Source organism: Chiloscyllium plagiosum, unplaced genomic scaffold, assembly GCF_037043375.1.
Source record: "Chiloscyllium plagiosum isolate Xiang-an unplaced genomic scaffold, Cpla_swu_hap1 HiC_scaffold_37, whole genome shotgun sequence".
NCBI lineage: Eukaryota > Metazoa > Chordata > Chondrichthyes > Orectolobiformes > Hemiscylliidae > Chiloscyllium > Chiloscyllium plagiosum.
This window is the reverse complement of record NW_028270175.1, coordinates 45,036,328-45,051,430: the sequence shown is the minus strand read 5'-3', so window position 1 is coordinate 45,051,430 and position 15,103 is coordinate 45,036,328. Positions and strand designations below refer to the sequence as shown.

The following is a 15,103-nucleotide window of genomic DNA, read 5'->3' as shown; positions in this document are numbered from 1 at the left end:
GGCAAGGAATGCCCTGCTTGCAACAGTAGTAGACATGCCAACTCTAAGGGCATTTAAATGGTCATTGGATAGGCATATGGATGAAAATGGAATAGTGTAGGTTAGATAGGCTTCAGATTGGTTCCACAGGTCAGCACAACATCGAAGGCCGAATGGCCTATACCGCACTGTAATATTCTATGTTCAGTGTTCACTGTTTCCAAAATGCTTTCCCACTGAAAGGTCAGTCACCTGGGCAGACTCATTAGCCAATAAAAGGTTCAGTATGGCATCTCCTCTCGTTTATCTATCCCAATACTGCTTCAAGAAATCCTCTTAGGGTGCACTTCACAAATTCTGCCCCATCTAAGCCTCTTGCTTTAAGACAGTCCCAGTCAATATTGGGGAAGTTAAAGCCATCCACTATGACAACTCTTTTTATTGCATCTTTCTATAATCTGCCTCCACATTTGTTTCTCAATGTCTTGGTGTCTGTTGGGGGTGCCTGTAGTATAATCCCATCAGACTGATTGTACCCATCTTACTTCTGACCTCTATCCATATTGCCTCAGTGGATAAGCCCTCCATAAAGTTCTCTCTGAGTGCAGATGTGACAGTCTCCCAGATTAGTAATGCAACTCCTCCACCACTTTTACCTTCCTCTCCACCTCATCGAAAACAACAAAACTCTGGAATGCATTGCAGCCAGTCCTGTCCCTCTCTCAGTCAAGTCTCTATAATGGCCACAATATAATAGTCCCATGTACTGATCCAGGCTCTACACTCATCTGCCTACCTCGAATACTCTTTGCATTGAAATAAACACACTTCAATGCATTACACTCCTGTTTGTAAGTCTGTTTGCAGATTAAAAATATGTCTTGAAAAAATTGATAAATACCAATGAAACTTCATCAACAGATAGGGTATGACCCAAGGAAGAAGTCTACAGCTTTGAGGAGGATCCAGATCAGTTAACGTTGGGAGATAGGGCAAATTAATTTTTGGCACTGAATGGTGCCCACTACACCTCAGATTACCCTGGAAGAGGAAGGTGTCTGAAACATCTGAAGAACAGGTTAAGCTAGCTGCCTCGTTCTCCTACTCTGACTAGATTTCTCTACTAACAGGATGCTGTCACGAAACCAAAATGAGATTTGACCGATTCGACTGATGAGTAATGTAATACATATATATGTAATGGTGTGATATGATTGCCAGGTAAGTGGACCGTATACTCCAATACCACTTCAAACTGTATTGTGTTTAAGGAAATGGTTGCAGAGATAGTGGAAGCATCAGTCAAAATATTCCCGAACTCATTGGATTCCAGCAGATTAGAAAACTGCCAATATGTTGGCCCTATTCAAGAAGTGAGAGAGACAGACGTCTATCATTGGAAAAATTGCTAGAGTTCATTATTAAAACCATAAAATAAAAGAGCAGATATAGGCCATTTGGCCCATCGAATCTGCTACTCCACCGCTGAGATCTTGGCTGATCTGATAATCCTCAGCTCCATTTTCCTGCCTTTGCCCTATAACCCTTGATTTCCTCACTGATTAAACTTACCCTTAGATATACTTTATGAGGGTCAGAGACTGAGGGGCGACTGTTTAGAGGTTTATAAAATCATGAGGGGCATAGATAGGTTAAATAGTCAAGGTCTTTTCCCTGGGTTGGGGAAGTCTTTAACAAAGGGCATAGACTAAGAGTGAGAGGGAAAAGATATAAAAGGGACCTAAGGGGCAACGTTTTCACACAGAGGGTGCTGCGTGTATGGAATGAACTTCCAGAGGAAGTGGTGGAGGCTGCTACAATTGCAACAGTTCAAAAGCATCTGGATGGGTACATGAATAGGACGGGTTTAGAGGGATATGGGCCAAATGCTGGCAAATGAGACTAGATTAATTTAGGATATCTGGTCAGCATGGACCACAGGGTCTGTTTCCGTACTGCAAATCTCTATGACACAACCTCAACAGCCCTCAAGGAACTGCGCAGGTGAGATCACTCACAGAAACCGATGAGAAGGTAGATAGACTTCTGAAATATTGTCAAGTCGAGGGCTATGAGGGGCTGGCTGGCACAAAAGACATTGAGGTCTGCAGCAGATTAGCCATGTTCTTGTGAAATGACAGGACAGATTTGAGGGGCTGAATGGTCTCCTCCTACTTCTTACATTCTTATATCCTTAATCGACACAGCCCTTTGACTATTTGCAGTGGGAAGTTGGTTGATTGTGTTCACAAGTCAGCGCTTGCAAACCTCAGAACAATAGATCCAGCATTGTACTAAATACCAAGCAGGAATCCAAGTAAAGATCCAATCAGGCTCGCAGTGTGATGCACCTGCACATGCTGTAAGATACATATAATAATACATGGGAACCTGTTACACATAGGCAAAAGCAATGATAATGGGTCGTTTTGCGTGCCTCGTCAACGCAAATTGGTTATAAAGCAATTGATAAATTGCGGACATTGTTTGGATAACACAAACTTTCTACTGAATAGATATAGTGATTTTCTATTAGCGATCTCCTACAGTGCAATTTTCTACAGCGGTTTTCCATCACATGATTTTCTATAGCACCAAGTTGCAAAGGAACACAACAGTCGGGTTATTGCAAAACGACCTGTACTCCCATTGCACCTTTCTCATGGAGAAAACAAAAATTCCTGGAGACTGCCAATCTCTGCTGCGTTATCATGGGAACACCCTGGACCAGAGTCCACCTACCTGGCCTGACAATGAACTGTTCTTGCTGCATCACCATGCAGGGCCCAACCAATCATCTCTCTCTTCTGCTGCTGGCAGAAATGGGTTTGCCTTATCTCGAAAACCATTTCTTGGGTTTTAATCCTGACAATTGTTAGGATTAAACCTTTTGCGTCCTTTTAGCAGTTTTTTAAGATGATTATGGATTGCCTCAACTGCTTTTGTGCAATTTGTCACGACTATCAAAATGTGGACAGAGATTTTACTGCAGGTTCTTGGATGTTAATTGACTTGAAGTCTCAATGATGTTGACACTCTTAATAATAAAAAAAATCCACTTTTAGCTTTGCAGTTACAGAGCATCAAACAGGCAAGTAAAAGCTGAAAGGAAAGTTTGGCCAATTGTAATAATGATTAGGTAAGACAAAATGGAGGTATTTTCTTTTACAAATAATCCCTACAGTGTATAAACTGGCCATTTGGCCCCTCCAAGGTACACCTCACCCAGAACAACCCCCCAACCCTATCCCTGTAACCCTGCATTTCCCATGGCCAATCCACATAGCCTGCATACCTTTGGACTGCGGGAAGAAACCTGAGCACCCGGATAGAATCCATTCACAGGAAAAAGGTATAAACTTCACACAGTCACCCAAGCCTGGAGTCAATCTGCTGAGTGCCCTCTTCACTTTTGATTTTAATTGTTACTGAGTAAGCATGTGAGGGTCATGAATAAGGCAAACTCATACCCATCTATTCATTTAGCCAGCTGGACTGGTGCTGGGACACACACACACACACCACAGCTCACACACAAGCAGCACAGCCACGCAGCGCGCACACACACACGCAGCACAGCCACACACACACGCAGCACAGCCACACAGCGTGCACACACACACGCACAGAGCAGCACAGCCACACAGCGCACACACACACGCAGCACAGCACACACACACGCAGCAAAGACACACACACACGCAGCACAGCACACACACACACGCAGCACAGCACACACACGCAGCACAGACACACACACACACACACGCAGCACAGACACACACAGCACAGACACACACACGCAGCACAGCACACACACGCAGCACAGCACACACACACACGCAGCACAGACACACAGCACACACACACGCAGCACAGCCACACACGCACACAGCACAGACACACACACACTGCACAGCCACACAGCATGCGCACACACACGCACAGAGCAGCACAGCCACACAGCGCACACACACGTAGCACAGCACACACACACACACAGCACAGACACACACACACAGCACAGCACACACACACGCAGCACAGCCACACACACATGTAGCACAGCCATACACACACAGCACAGCGCACACACACACATGCAGCACAGCCACATACACACGCAGCACAGCACACAGACGCAGCACAGCCACACACACACGCAGCACAGCCACACACACACGCAGCACAGCCACACACACACAGCACAGCCACACACACACACGCACAGCAGCACAGCCACACACACACAGCAGCACACACATGCACAGCACTCACACAGACACACACACAGCAGCACAGTACAGCAACACAGCAGCACACAGGCACAGCACTCACACACACATGCAGAGCAGACACACACACACACAGCCAGCCACACACACAGCACAGCCACACACACACACAACAGCACACACAGCACAGCCACACACACAGCAGCACAGCCACACACAGCACACACAGCCACACACACAGCAGCACAGCCACACACAGCACACACAGCCACACACACAGCAGCACACACATGCACAGCCACACACAGCACAGTACAGCCACACAGCAACACACACACACAACACACACACACAGAGCAGACACACACAGCACACACAACAGCACACACAGCAGCACAGCCACACACAGAGTTGAAAAGCACAGGCTTTATCCTCTTCACAGTAGATTCCCTGTTCAGATGCTCTGGAACTTCTCACTAGCTGCATTTTCACCTACCCCTATGAATAGGTGAAGATCAGGCATAGTGCCACCAGGATTCCCAGAGCCAGTGAAGTAAAGAACTTCATGTGAAGTGCCTTAACTGGGTGGTAGCTGTCTCAAAATTGGCTGCGGCCTGAGAGAGGCAGAAGGAGTACAGCAGATGGAAGATGACTTCTCTTGTGTAAAGCATAGAGCTTGCTTACCCTCGAGATTATCAAATTCTAATCCAAATCAGTGAAAGGATGTGATGAGAAATACTTTAAGTTTTTTCTGAACATGTAAAAATGAATCTAACCGCAGGTAACTAACAAGTGCCTTCAGACACCTGCCATAGTTGACAGCTCTTTTCTCCAGAGCACCTTCTGTTTCATTTCCCAGAACTTCACCTGACCCTGAGCCTAAGCCTGCTCCCTCTCAGGGAGCTATGGCTGTATCAGTGTCACCCATCTCTTTCCAGCTCCTTTCTGATTCGACATTAATCTATTTCTCGAATCTGACAATTCTAGTGCCTGTCCACTGACCTTGTCCCTTTGCAATTTTTATTCAGCCCCTGAGGCCTTCACTCACCCACTGACATATCCATTAAGGAATTGTTCTATCACCTTCAGAATGGTTCAAGCTTGGAACTCTGACTGAGTTCAGGCAGAAGTTTCTGGCATTTAATGCTGTAACTCAAACTAATTCAATTTCCGCAAAGCCCGAGAGAAAGGATAGGACACTGCACTATCACACTGATAACTGGCCTGTCACTCCACATAATGACTTCACAGCAATCACTTCAGTGAATCTGCTTTATTCCTGTGAAATGCTTTGGAACTTCCTCACATTGTGAGGTTTTGGAAATGCAATTTTTTCTATTCACTGTGATCAAAAGCTGCAAAGAACTGTTCAAGTGAACATCCTTTTCTTTTTAACAACTTCAAATTTTGATAAAAAGTATTATTTTTGTTTAAATGATCAGGTTAGAGCTTGTGTTGCTGGAGAAACTGTGTGAGGAGTATAGTACGTGCACGTAGTGTGCACGTGTATGTGTAGTGTGTGTATGTGTAGTGTATTTGTATGATTGTTGTGTCTGTGCTGTGTGGGGGGGGTGTGGAGTGTGTATGTGGTGAATATGTGTATGTGCTACATGTGTGGCAGTTGCATGTTACTTGCATGTTGCATGTGTGTGGTGTGTTTGTGTATGTGCAGTGTGTTTGTGTGAGGGTGTGTGGTGTGAATGTGCGGTGCATGTGTTTAATGTGTGTTTTTGATGTGTGTGTGAGGTGCGTGGTTGATGTGTATGTATGTGCGGTTTGTATGATCTGTGGTGAATGGTTGGGGTGCATGCGTGGGGCGAGTGTGAGGGGCAGGTGTGTGTGAGTGGTGTCTGTGTGGTGTGTATGTGTGTTCATGGTGTGCACGTTTTGTGTGTAGGGTGAGCGTGTGCGGGGTGTGGGGTGAGTGGGAGGTGTGTGTTGTGTGGGAGGTGAGTGGTGTATCAGGGGTGTGTGGTGTTTGCGATGTGTCGTATGTGTGTGGTGTGTGGTGTGTGGTGTATGTGGTGGGGTGCATGGTGTGTGCATGTGCGTGGCATGCACGATCTGTTTCTGGTGTGTAATGTCTTTGCATGAATGGGCATGTGGTGTGCATGTGTGGTGTCTGTCTGTGCTGTTTGTAGTGTCTTTATGTCCAGTGTGTGCGTGATGTACATATATGTACAGTATATATGGTGTGGTGTGCACGTGGTTTGTGTGTAGCATGTGTACTTGAGTGGTGTGTGCATATGTGGTGTATAGGTGGTCTGGGAGGGTGACCTGTGTGGATGGTCTGTGTGTGGTGTGCATGCAATGTGTGCATGTGGTGTGTATACATGTGGGGTGCATGTGGTGTGTAGTGTATGGAACATGTGGTGCATGTGCGAGTGGTGAGCATGCAGGTGGGTGTGGTGTGCAGTGCATATTCAGTGCACTTGTGCAGTGCATGTACATAGAACATAGAACAGTACAGTACAGGCCCTTCGGCCCTCGATCTTATACTAACCTTTTATCCTACTTTAAGATCAGACAAACTTACATACGCTTCATTTTACTATCTTCCATCTGCCTGTCAGAGAGTCGTTTAAATGCCCCTAATATATCTGACTCTACTACCATGCACCCACCTCTGAAAGCTCCCCGCAAGCTTTCTCCAATCACCTTAAGATTATGCCCCCTCGTGATAGACAGTTCCACCATGGGAAAAAGTCTCTGGCCATCCACTCTATCTACGCCTCTCAACATCTTGTACACCTTTATCATCCTTCTTCGCTACAATGAAAAATGCTCTAGCTCCCTCAACCTGGGTGACACGGCTGCTCAGTGGTTAGCACTGCTGCCTCACAGCACCAGGGACCCAGGTTCAATTCCCACCTCGGGCAACTGTCCGTGTGGAGTTTGCACATTCTCCCCGTGTCTGCTTGGGTTTCCTCCAGGTGCTCCAGTTTCCTCCCACAGTCCAAAGATGTGCAGATTAGGTGAACTGGCCATGCTAAATTACCCACAGTGTTAGGTGCATTAGTCAGGGGTAAATGTAGGGGAATGGGTCTGGGTGGGTTGCTCTTCAGAGGGTCGGTGTGGACTTGTTGGGCCAAAGGGCCTGTTTCCACACTGTAGGGAATCTAATCTAACCTTTCTTCATAAGACATGGCCTCCAGTCCAGGCAGCATCCTGGTATATCTCATCTGAACCCTCTTTAAAGATTCCAATTCCTTCCTAATGAGATGACCAGCCTAAACACAATATTCCAAGTGTGGTCTAACCAGGATAACCTCACGGCTCTTAAACACAATCCCCCTGCTAATGAAAGCCAGCACACACATGGACATGGACCACAAGATCCCTCTGTTCCTTCATGCCAAGAATCCTGTCTTTATCCCCGTATCCTGCATTCAAGTTCGACCTTCCAAAGTAAATTACCTCACACTTTTCCATATTGAACGCTATCTGCCAATTATCAGCCCAGCTCTGCATCCTTTCAATTTGCAACCTCCAACAGCCCTCCACACTGTCAACAACTCAGTGTTGCCTAGATTAGATTACTTACAGTGTGGAAACAGGTCCTTCGGCCCAACAAGTCCACACCGACCCGCCGAAGCGCAACCCACCCAGACCCATTCGCCTACAGTTACCCCTTCATCTAACACTACGGGCAATTTAACTTGGCCAATTCACCTAACCTGCACATTTTTGGACTGTGGGAGGATACCGGAGCACCCGGAGGAAACCCACGCAGACACAGGGAGAATGTGCAAACTCCACACAGAGAGTCGCCTGAGGCGGGAATTGAACCCGGGTATCTAGCGCTGTGAGGCAGCAGTGCTAACCACTGTGCTACCGTGCCGCCCATATCTGTGTGGTATGTATATTGTCGTATACGCGTGGTATGTGGTGTGCATGTGGTTTGTGTGTAGTGTGTCATGTGTGGTGTGTGGCATGTGCGTATGTAGTGTGTGTGGTGTCCATGTAGTGTGTGCACGTGTAGTGCCTTTGTGTGCATGTGTGGGGTGCGCATGTAGCGTATTAGTGCACAATGTGGGTGTGCACAATATATGTGGTGCGCAGTGAGTTTGTGTTTGTGTGGTGCTTGTGGTGTGTTCGTGTAGCATGTGTGGTGATCATGTGTGCATGTGTAGTATGTATGGTGTGATGTGTGCATGTGCGATGTGTGTGTGGCGTGCACATAGTATATGCATGTATGTGTAGTGTGTGCACATGTATTGTATGGTGTGTGCACAGTGTGTGATGTGTGCAGTGTGTGTGGGGTGGGTAGTGTGTGGGAGCGGGTGCATGAATGCATGGTGTGTACATCTAGTGTCTTTGCAAGTATGGATGTGCGGTGTGGGTGTGCATGGTGTGTATCATATGTGCATGTGCATGATGCATGTGTGTGGTGTGTGATGCACACATGACATGTGGTGCGCGTGTGGTGTGTAGGCATGGTGCATGCGTGTGTGGGGAGTGTGATGTGTGTGTACTGTGTGAGGTGTGTACACATATTGTATACGTGTGTAATGTGGTATATATGTGTGGTGCATATGTGTGGTTTCTGTGTTGCCTGTGCAATGTGTGTGTAGTACGTGTAATGTGCATGTGTAGTGTAAACGTGTAGTGTGTGTGTTGTCTGTGAGGGTGTGAATGGGTGTGTGTAGTGTGTTTAGTGAGTTTTAATGCAGTCTGTGTTTGGTGTGTGCTGTGTATGTGTAGTGTGTATGTGTAGTTTGTGTGTTGTTTATGTATAGTGTGTACGTATAGTGTGCTATCAGTGCAAAGTGTACAGGTGTGTATAGTGTATGTAGTATGGTGCGTGTATGTGTAATGTGGCGTGTGGTGAGCATGTGTGGGATGAGCGACTATATGGGGTGTGTATGTGTATGGTCTGTGTGCACGTGGTCTGTGTGTGCTGTGTGCACCCGTGTGCTATGTGCGTGTGTGTAGTGTGCATGTAGTTTGTGTGTAGTATGTGTGGCGTGTATATGTAGTGTGTACGTGTAGTGTGCTTGTGGGGTGTGTTGTCTGTGCAGGTATGTGTGCAGTCTGTTTAGTGTAGTGTGTGGTTAATGTAGTATATGGCGAGAGTGTGTGTAGGGTGGTGTGGAATGAGCCTGTGTGGGGTTTGTAGGTGCATGGTGTGTGTATGTGTGTATGTGAGTGTAGTGACATGTTCTGTGTGTATTCAGGTACATGTTGCGTGTGTGTAGGTGAATTGTGTGTATGTAGGTGGGTGGCCTGTCTAGTGTGCAGTCTGAGGGTATGTGGTGTGCTTGTGTGCTGTGCAGTATGCAGTGTGCATGTGTGGTATCTAGGTATATGTGGTGTGCGCGCATGTGTGGTGGGTGGTGGAATCGGTGTATTTCTGATGTGCGCAGTGTGTGAGGTACGCACAGTGTGCAGGATGTGTGCGCAGTGTGTGAGCTGTGTGCAGTGTGTGAGCTATGCACAGTGTGTGTGTTGCGCGCAGTGTGTGTGGTGTGTGCTGTGTGTGAGTTGTGCACAGTGTGTGAGGTGTGCGCAATGTCATAGAGTCATTGAAATGTACAGCACAGAAACAGACCCTTCGGTCCACCCGTCCATGCTGACCAGATATCCCAATCCAATCTAGTCCCACCTGCCAGCACCCGGCCCATATCCCTCCAAACCCTTCTTATTCATATACCCATCCACATGACTCTTAAATGTTGCAATTGTACCAGCCTCCGCCACATCCTCTGGCAGCTCATTCAATACACGTACCACCCTCTGCGTAAAAAAGTTGCCCCTCAGGTCTCTTTTATATCTGTGCCTTCTCACCCTAAACCTATGCCCTCTAGTTCTGGACTCCCCAACCACAGGGAAAGGACTTTGTCTATTTATCCTATCCATGCCCCTTATAATTTTGTAAACCTCTATAAGGTCACCCCTCAGTCTCCGACGTTCCAGGGAAAACAGCCCCAGCCTGTTCAGCCTCTCCCTGTAGCTTAGATCCACTAACCCTGGCAACATCCTTGTAAATCTTTACTGAACCCTTTCAAGTTTCACAACATCTTTCCGATAGAAGGAGACCAGAATTGCATGCAGTATTCCAACAGTGGCCTAACCAATGTCCTGTACAGCCACAACATGACCTCCCAACTCCTGTACTCAATACTCTGACCAATAAAGGAAAGCATACCAAATACCTTCTTCACTATCCTATCTACCTGCGACTCCACTTTCAAGGAGCTATGAATCTGCACTCCAAGGTCTCTTTGTTCAGCAACACTCCCTAGGACCTTACCATTAAGTGTATAAGTCCTGCTAAGATTTGCTTTCCCAAAATGCAGCACCGCACATTTATCTGAATTAAACTCCATCTGCCACCTCTCAGCCCAATGGCCCATCTGGTCCAGATCCTGTTGTAATCTGAGGTAACCCTCTTCACTGTCCACTACACCTCCAATTTTGGTGTCATCTGCAAACTTACTAACTGTACTTCTTATGCTCGCATCCAAATCATTTATGTAAATGACAAAAAGTAGAGGGCCCAGCACCAATCCTTGTGGCACTCCACTGGTCACAGGCCTCCAGTCTGAAAAACAACCCTCCCACCACCACCTTTGAGCCAGTTCTGTATCCAAATGGCTAGTTCTCCCTGTATTCCATGAGATCTAACCTTGCTAATCAGTCTCCTATGGGGAATCTTGTCGAACGCCTTACTGAAGTCCTATTGCTTTGTCCTCATCAATCTTCTTTGTTACTTCTTCAAAAAACTCAATCAAGTTTGTGAGACATGATTTCCCACACACAAAGCCATGTTGACTATCCCGAATCAGTCCTTGCCTTTCCCTCATGTACATCCTGTCCCTCAGGATTCCCTCTAACAACTTGCCCACCACCGAGGTCAGGCTCACCAGCCTATAGTTCCCTGGCTTGTCTTTAACCGCCCTTCTTAAACAGTGGCACCACGTTTGCCAACCTCCAGTCTTCCGGTACCTCACTTGTGACTATCGATGATACAAATATCTCAGCAAGAGGCCCAGCAATCACTTCTCTAGCTTCCCACCGAGTTCTCGGTTACACCTGATCAAGGCCTGGGGATTTATCCACCTTTAACCATTTCAAGACATCCAGCACTTCCTCCTCTGTAATCTGGACATTTTGCAAGATGTCACCATCTATTTCCCTACAGTCTATATCTTCCATATCCTTTTCCACAGTAAATACTGATGCAAAATATTCATTTAGTATATTCATATTGTGGGCGGCACGGTGGCACAGTTCAATTCCCGCCTCAGGCGACTGACTGTGTGGAGTTTGCACATTCTCCCCGTGTCTGCGTGGGTTTCCTCTGGGTGCTCCGGTTTCCTCCCACAGTCCAAAGATGTGCAGGTCAGGTGAATTGGCCACACTAAATTGCCCATAGTGTTAGGTAAGGGGTACATGTAGGGGTATGGGTGGGTTGCGCTTCAGCGGGGCGGTGTGGACTTGTTGTAAATAATCTAATCTAATCTAATCTAATCTCTCCCATTTTCTGAGGTTCCACACAAAGGCCGCCTTGCTGATCTTTGAGGGGCCTTATTCTCTCCCTAGTTACCCTTTTGTCCTTAATATATTTGTAAAAACCCTTTGGATTCTCCTTAATTCTATTTGCCAAAGCTATCTCATGTGTGAGGTGTGCACATGCAGCATGCATGTATGGCGTGCATGTGGCATGTGGTCTGTGTGTGTGGTATATCTGGGGTGTGTGTCGGTTGTGTTTATGTGCGTTGCATGTTTGTTGTGTGTGGTTTGGGTGCATGTCTGATGTGTGTGTAAGTGTCAGAGCCATAGAGTCCTATAGCACAGAGACAGGCCCTTCAGCCCAAACTGGTTCATGCCAACCAAAATGTCCATCCACTCTAACCCCATTTCCCTCCACTTAGCTCAAACTCTTCTAAATCTTTCCTATCCATGTATTTGTTCAAATGCCTTTTAAATATTGTTAATGTAGCCAATTCAAACATTTCCAATGGCAGCTCATTCCATATGTATACTACCCTCTGTGCAAAATAGGTTACCCCTCAGGTTCCCTTTTATTCTTGCCTTCTCCAACATTAAACTGATGCCCTCTCGTTTTCAATACCCCAACCTTGGGAAAAGATTGAGGATATTCACCCTCTCCATGCCTCTCATGATATTATACACTTCAACATGATCCCTTCGCCCCCCCCCCCCATCTCCTATGTTCTAAAGAAAAAAAGTTCTAGCTTGTCCAACCTCTCCCTATAACTCACACCATTGAGTCCTGGCAACATCCTTGTAATTTTTTTTCTGTACTCTTTCCAGTTTAATAACATCCTTCTTATAGCAAGGTTACCCATTCTGGACACAATACTCCAAGTGCAGCCTCACCAACATCCTGTACAACTGCAACATAACCTCCCAACTTCTCCACTCAATGTTCTGACTGATAAAGGCCAATGTGCCAGAAGTCTTCTTCACTGTCCTGTCTACCTGTGACTCCACTTTCAGAGAACCGTGAGCCTGCACCCCAAGGTCCTTCTATTCCACTACACTCCTTAAGGCCCTACCATTCACCATGAAACTCTGACCTTGATTTGACTTTCCAAAATACAAGACCTCACACTTACCTGCATTAAAATCTATTAGCTATTTCTCGGCCCACTTCCTCAGCTGATCAATGTCCTGCTGCAATTTCTGATAACTTTCCTCACTATCCATGATTCCCCTGCTGCAATTTCTGATAACTTTCCTCACTATCCATGATTTTAGTGTCATCTGCAAATTTACTAATCATGCTTTGTACTTTCTCATCCAAATCATTGACATAGATAACAAACAGTAATGGGCCCAACACCGAACCCCGAGGCATTCCACTAGTCACAGGCCTCCAGTCCGTCAAGCATCCTTCCACTATTACCCTCTGATTCCTACCATCAAGCTAATTGTGTATCCAATTTGCCAGCTCCTTCTGGATTCCATGTAATCTAACTTCCCAGAGCAGCCTATCATGTGGAACCTTATCAAAGGCCTTACTGAAATCCATATAGGCTGCGTCCTCCGCCCTGCCCTCATCAACCTTCCTGCTCACTTCATCAAAGATCTCTAACAAATTTGTGAGGTATGATCTCCCACTCACAAAGCCATGCTGACTATTCCTAATCAAACCCTGACTTTTCAAATGCATATATATCCCTCAGAATCTGCTGAAGTATCTTATCTATCACAGATGTTAGATTTACTGGGTCTATAGTTCCCAGGTTTTTCTTTGCAGCCCTTCTCAAATAAGGGCACAACATTCACTACCCTCCAGCCTTCCAGGACCGCATCCGTGGCTAACCACAATGTAAAAATATCAGACAGGGCCCCCACAATTCCTTCTCCAGGCTCTTGCAGTGTCCTCTACAGTGATATGGGCTGTCCCCAAGATATTACCATTAGTTTTCCAAGTCTTCATGGCTTTCTCCATGGTAAACACAGGAGAAAGATTCATTGATGACCTTGTCCATCTCCTGCGGTTCTACACATACATATCCTCTGTTGGTCCTTGAGGGATCCTATTGTCTCTCTAGTTATTATTTTTCCTTTAATATACTTAAAGAACCTCTTTGGATTCACCGTAATCTTCTCAGCCAAGGTTATCTCATGCCCCATTTTCACCCTCATGGTTTCCTTCTTCAGTAAACTCCTGTAATCCCCTACATACTCCAGGGATTCCCTTGATCCCAGCTGCCTGTTCCTGAACCATGCCTCCTTTTTTCTCGTCAAAGCCTCAATATCTCTTGTCATCCAGGGTTCCCTATTCCTGCCAATGTTGCCCTTCATCCTCACAGGAACATATAGACCTTGAACTCTGGTTATCTCACTTTTAAAGGCCTCCCATTTGCCAGAGATCCCTTTGCCTCCAAACCACTCCAATGAACCCCTGCAAACTCCTGTCTAATTCCTTCCAAATTCACCTTGTCCCAATTTAGAACTTTAACCTCTGGATCAGTTTTGTCCGTGTCCATAACTATTTTAAAATTAATAGAACTATGGTCCCTGGCCCCAAAGTGCTGTCACCTCAGTCACCTGTCCTGCTCCATACTCCCAAGAGTAGTTTGGGTTTTGCCCCTTCCCAAGTAAGACCCTCGATGGACTGATTGAGGAAACTTTCCTGAATGCAATTCCACACCATCTAAGCCCTTCACCGTATGGCAGTCCCAATCAATGTTAGGAAAATTAAATACCCTACTATGACAACCCCATTGCTCATGCATGTCAATCAGTCTCCCTGTGTATTTGTTCCACTACTTTCCATTGACTATTTCTGGGCCTACAGTACAACCCCAATAATTTCACCATCCCTTCTTGTTTCTTAGCTCCACTCACAAAGTCTCACTGGATGATCCTTCAGTTATTTAATCTCTGATTACTGCTGTGATACTCATCTTAATCAAAAATGCAACTCCCCCTCCCCTCTTTCCACCATCTCTGTCCCACCTAAAGCACCTGTTCCTGGCACATTAAGCTGCCAGTCCTGTCCATTTCTGTAATGGCTATTGATATCCCAGTCTCATGAACCTATCCATGCTCTGATTCCATCAGCCCTACTTGTCAGCCGTCTTGCATTGAAATGTGCAATTTTATCCAAAAGGAATTCCTTGCTCCCTTTTATTCCAGCCAGACCTGTCTCTTCACTTTATTATTTCTGATTACTGTCTCTCCTTTCGACCTTGTAGTTGTCTCTCTGCTGTTGAGGATCCCAAACCCGTTCCAATTTAGTTTAAACCCTCCCTTGCAGCACTAGCAAACCTGGCCAAGACATTGGTTCTGCTCCAGTTTAGGTGCAAACTATCCCTGTTTAACAGGTCACCTGTGGTGTGTGTGGTGTCTGGTGTGCGCGGTATATGGTGTGCGGTGTGTGTGTGCTGTGTGCGTGTGTCTGTACGATG

The 15,103-nt window shown here is 46.2% G+C and overlaps 1 protein-coding gene across 3 annotated transcripts in view; it reads right to left on the bottom strand.

Annotated features, from left to right (window-relative positions):
* LOC122540083 (ephrin type-B receptor 2) overlaps positions 1-15,103 on the bottom strand; it is a 699,339-nt gene that overhangs the window by 637,747 nt on the left and 46,489 nt on the right. The gene's annotated exons all lie outside the window — the stretch shown is intronic.